This window comes from Diadema antillarum, unplaced genomic scaffold (assembly GCF_040938485.1).
Source record: "Diadema antillarum isolate AM-2024a unplaced genomic scaffold, OU_Dant_1.0 seq00000348_RagTag, whole genome shotgun sequence".
Lineage (NCBI taxonomy): Eukaryota > Metazoa > Echinodermata > Echinoidea > Diadematoida > Diadematidae > Diadema > Diadema antillarum.
This window is the reverse complement of record NW_027271358.1, coordinates 936,902-942,499: the sequence shown is the minus strand read 5'-3', so window position 1 is coordinate 942,499 and position 5,598 is coordinate 936,902. Positions and strand designations below refer to the sequence as shown.

The following is a 5,598-nucleotide window of genomic DNA, read 5'->3' as shown; positions in this document are numbered from 1 at the left end:
ACTAAAATGATTAGACTCTGTGCCCTGAAAATAGACATTAAAATGAAGGTGGACTATTGAGCTCATGCCGAACATCCCAATTACAGTTAGTCATTCGGTTATTCTGCTCAAAATAATTCAAATCAGAGAGAGGTTGGCATGACCAACGTCACATCGTGCAGAACTCTACAGAGCAGAGTTCTGTGACTGTACCATGGCCACCATGACGACGAAAGAGATAAGGGAGGGGAAAAAAAGGAATCGCTTTGTAGTCCTTGTTTCAAATTGGCAACTTTGTTCGGTTGGCTGGTCAGAGAGATTTGGAGAAGTTCATTGGCTGTAGAGGAAGACTGGAAGAGTACATTTTACTGAAGGGGTGTTTCCCCATTACCACTTTGTATACATTGTACGGTAGAGACCCGGATCGAATCGGCGGTGGGGGATCTTATCGGCGGTGAGGCAAAAATCCCGCCGATTGGATCTGGGGGATCTTATATACCGGCCACAGTCCGCCGATAAGTTCCGGCGGAACTTATCGACTGGCCGGAACGGATCGCCTGTGACACCGGTCTTCTTCAGGGCTCTGAAACCTCAGGGCTCTAAACCATGGAGCTACTGCTTGTAGCTCCATGGTTGCACTTATTTCCCAAAATCAGATGGAATGTGAACATTTGTACGAAAATGTGGAGCATGGAACAATAAACAAATAAATTAAAAAAAATCTCTGTTTTGGATTTTGCACGTAATTGTAGAATGTGAACGTTACAAAGGCGTTCGTTCATACAATTAAGAACTTTACTTGGGTGAACTTCCTTCCCAGCAGGCAATGGGAATATACACGCGTGATCATGGTAACATCATGGCTAACCATGATACATGTATCAAACTTTTAGTTATCAACGGTATTGTTACGTCAGCCATACGATGGCTGACTGCAGACAGATGTAGCCCAGTCAGCTGCCTGATTAATTATTAATTAGTTGGACAAGGACATAAAAAAAAAACAGGAATTGATTCTTATTGTGTGCCAAAAATGACTGCACTGCTGCAATAATCAACATTCTGATTTATGGGACCTACCACTAAATCTACTGCAATTAATATCCTGATCTTTTTGAAAGTCGTTATTACTTGATTACTGCAAGACTTAATAAAAAAGGATACTCTTGTTGATTTCATTTTGAAGAAAGGAAAAAAAGTGAAATTGTTCTAAGTGCAAGTTAATCGGAGTCTTCTGAGATGATGATTTTTTTTAATCTATAGCTTTATATTCTACAATTTATTCAATTTCACATTGATCTCTTTATTCCAAGCGAAAATATAAAACGCGCTGTAATATATAATTATTACTATTGTAATAATTATCATTATCACTACCATTACCCAACGTAAGTGAATAAAAACAGACGTAATCTCTCAGATAGAGAATACATGTAGTAATTATGACAAGACGCAAGGATGTTCAAGTTTCAGCAACATACTGGATAAGCTTTGAACACTGTAAGGGATACTACACGTATATGTGCACTGTATTGAAAAATAAGAACACGAGGGAGCATCATCTTATTGCACTCAGAAATGTGTGTTCATTGTACAAATTCTACTAACATAAAATATGCAGTGTTCAACTTAGAGTATGTGTACTTTAACAAAATTCAAAACTGTCAGGTAATAATTAAGTACTGATCACCTATTATAGGCTTATATCATTAAAAAAACAGATACTAGTAAAAGGATCACATTCTGTACAACACTGTTGGGGAAAAAACAACAACAAAAAGACGAAAGAAACTGAAATGAATGTCAGGGATACCAATGGTTTTATGTTGAAACAGAATCATTTACGATTATAGCATAGTATAGAATAGAATAGAATAGTGTAACTTGCGTACATTATACAGGTATGAACACACACTACATAATTATGTTTAGATAATAGCTGTATCTCAAGTAAAATGTGCATTTTTAAAGTTTTATTGATACAGGTATACATGAAGAACGAAAAATAAAAGAAGAAGGAAAAAGGCAAAAAGGATATCCATCGCCCGATAAGGGACTCGAACCCGTGACCCTCAGATTAAAAGTCTGATGCTCTACCGACTGAGCTAACCGGGCTTCGGTGCTTCCCCAGTTGTTTGTAAGCTTATTATACTCTATAACGCAAGAGGGCGCTGTTACTTAAAAGTAGACATATAGACTCACAAGTTTCGATAAACATATTGGCCAGAATGCCATAATCTCTTCAAATAAAAATCGAAAATTGACCACTAGGACGAAAGGATGCTATCGAAATATGCCAATATACCAGTCGGGCCAGGTTAGATTTTCACGTACAAATGAATGGGTATCGTGCACGCACCGAAGTGATGCCATACCAGCGAGAGGTGATACGCGTGTATCACGTTGAAGAAAATATATGAACCAGCGTGATTGCTCTATTGCCCAACCGCGGAGCAAACAGTGAGTAGGAAATGGCATAATAGTAAGAACCTAATCCCACTTTCTTCAAGCGTGTTTAACCATCCTATAATTTCATGAAGAAAAAGAAGGAGATGATGAAGAATAAGAAGAAGGGGAAGGAGGAGGAGGAGGAGAACAAGAAGAAAGAGACAAAACGATAAGTCCGTTCGTGGGAACCTGTTGGCTTAACCCCGTCGCGGGGCGCTGTAACACAGTAACGTACGTATTTGTCCGTATGGGGTCGCTGCTGCGGTTACTGTTGGCTATGTGTAAATGCTATGAGCAGCCACCTCCCTGGAGAAACCGATGTGTACACCGTGCACAGCAAGTCGACTCGCATTGATGATAACTGTAAAATGAGGAAAGTTCGCGTGTACTAGTATTTTAATTCCTGTCTACTAGTATACTATTCTTGTTTTAACTCGTAATTTATGCATTGAATGTTAGAGGCAACTCGCGAAAATTTTATGCTGCGAACATGGCCTTCGGCTCCCATTCGCGAAAATATCGTGTTTTACAGTTTAGAATCTACATCGCTATTGGAGGAGTGCATGTTTAGACTCCAACGTAGACTCCAACAGACAAAAATATATCTACGGTAGGCCCTATAGCTTTATTTTCGGAGATACAGCATGCCATGTAAGAGTGCATGAGTTTACGGTTACCACAGTAGTGAGATCCATCGGTGCATGAAAGCGCAGACACACGCCACACTGCGCTGTGACAAATGGAACATAGACAGGAGGTCGATAGATGGCGCTATACCTCTTTCTTCAACAGCAATAGAATGGGCTCACACGGGTAAATAAGTCCCCATAGAGACGTGCGTTACAATTCAAATTTCAAAAAATTCTGTAAAATAGCTGGAAGAAATGAGGTGTTTCATCTTCACTAACCTGGATAAGTGAGCCATACCCTGTCATCCATCAAATTTCCAAGGCAGGTTCTTCGGCTCAAACTCTGTCCAAGGGTCCGCAAAGCCAGACTACCTATTTTCCGTACACGCACCCAATGAAATATAGTCCCTTTAAAGGGGCATAGTCCCGGTAGTGTAGATGGCGCTGTTGATGATACTGCCGATCACCGTTAGCATTGATACGAAGATTACCGAAGTAGAGCTGTCATCAAGAGGAAAGTGCGTAGGTGTTGCTAAGTAACCTTGCCTTTGTTGTCTTCTCTGCGCATCGCGCAGTCTGTAGTAATGCCAGGGTGCGTGCATATGTGCTTGTTATTATGACATCACAAAAGAAGTTTGCTAAAGCTGTCATCCCACTCAGCCGAATCATGAGCCGAACTGTGATCGGACCACTGACTACAGTGAATCGGACTTCTTCGGACTCGGGAAAGTGGGCCAAAGCGTAAGCGCCAAAGAGAAGTCGACAGCGTAGGTCTCTATAGGAAACTTGCGCCGTGCGCCCGCGTACGCATTTGACTAAAACACGGGGACCATGCACCTTTAAATTCCATGAGAACAGGGCCCTGTTGCATAAAACCCTTACCGCTGGACTTACCGCTCCTTTCTAGCGGTAAGTCCTCAAATTAGCGGTAAACTTTATAATCCTTGATGCTGATTGGCTGTGATGCCTAATTTTGACGGTATTTACCATTGAAATTCAACGGTAAGTTTTATGCAACGGGCCCCTGCTTTCATCTTCAAACCAACATGCAGTTTGTAGAGGAATTTATGCTCAATATCTGCAGCTATTCAGTTTTATGCGAAACTGCATTGATGATTTCTAATTGATTTTTTTCTTCATTTATTTTGGTATCTTTGGTACGAATTTGTGAAGGGATCTGGGACATTCCATTTTATTTACAGGTGTGAGCCTTAGTGGGGTAGGCAATACAATTCCATATCCGTCTGTATTACGCCTTTTTTTACTTTGGTATTTTGGTCGAAAAAATGTTGTATAATGTAAGATTCTCCTCGAACATTAAGGAAAACAATGAAGTGTTCTTAATGTATTATGAGTCCATCTCGTTTTAAGGTGTAATAATTTAGATTCCTTTCATGAAGGCCTATTATGAATGTATGGCAAGAGGTTGGAAAAAATATGAATATTGAACCCCTACCCCCCCCCCCCCAAAAAAACCAAACAAACAAAAAACAAACAAACAAACAAATGATTTTCTTGAATAGATGAATTGATTCAGTCCTACGAAATTGTGCACCGTTGGGTAAACAAAAAGAAATTGCTGCGCCCGGTAAGGGACTCGAACCCGTGACCCTCAGATTAAAAGTCTGATGCTCTACCGACTGAGCTAACCGGGCTTTGCAGATGCAGTCGTACAGCAGTTCGTTTTCAAAGGTCTTGGCGTGCAAGCCAGTTCGTAATTAGCTCATGTACACATTGGTATACAATCATGACCTTTCTTTTTTCTCAGTTGGTTAGGCACTTCACTCGTTTTCAAAGCGGCATAATGCATAAGCTTGCCTGACGTAACAATTTATGGAATTCATGTTCAAACAAAGAATAAACTTGCGTTTAGATCAGGTGATCAGAATACTCCATAAGTTGACAATTTAGCAGGCATCCATTTCATTATTTTGTATTGAATGCAATAACAGTCTATATTTCCTTTTATATTGCTAAATACCATTCTTGCTGTCAGGTAGATGTGCTGGCAAGCACCATTTAGAGAAGGATCACGTGATTAATCATCTCATCACAGATGCTTATCTCAGTGAATTTACAAATCAAAATGCCTGTTGGTTCAGGTCCATGGTACAAATGACCTTTTTCTGCTCATGCGCAAAGTAGAATTACGAACATGTCTATTACTTAGGCCTAGACATTGACTGAAACAACAAAGATCAGGAGAGTTACATTTTACTTCGTCGAAATGGAATTTGCCCTGCTTTCTATTTCGTTTCCAAAACCATTTAGTATTCATCTCTGTGATTCTTCTTGGTTTCGCTCCTTCATTTTTTTCTTTAAGCATGTATTCTTTTTCTCGAGCTTCTGTTTCTCTTTCTTCCTTCTTTATTCTTCGATGATTTTTTCAATATTGTCTGTCCTTCAGATCGTTGTGTTGATGGAATCAATCGGTCCTTTGTTAAAGGAATTGTTCATTGCTTAGTCAACTTTTGTGAGCACGTAAACAAAGTATTGCAATTTGTGCATTTTATGAGAAACTGTTAAAATATATACGAAACAT

The 5,598-nt window shown here is 39.7% G+C and overlaps 2 non-coding genes across 2 annotated transcripts; both read right to left on the bottom strand.

Annotated features, from left to right (window-relative positions):
• Positions 1-2,021: 2,021 nt before the first annotated feature.
• Positions 2,022-2,094, bottom strand: Trnak-uuu (transfer RNA lysine (anticodon UUU)). Its single transcript has one exon. It is a non-coding gene; the product is annotated as a tRNA-Lys (tRNA).
• Positions 2,095-4,638: 2,544 nt separating this feature from the next.
• Positions 4,639-4,711, bottom strand: Trnak-uuu (transfer RNA lysine (anticodon UUU)). The gene has a single exon. It is a non-coding gene; the product is annotated as a tRNA-Lys (tRNA).
• Between the last annotated feature and the right edge of the window lie 887 nt (positions 4,712-5,598).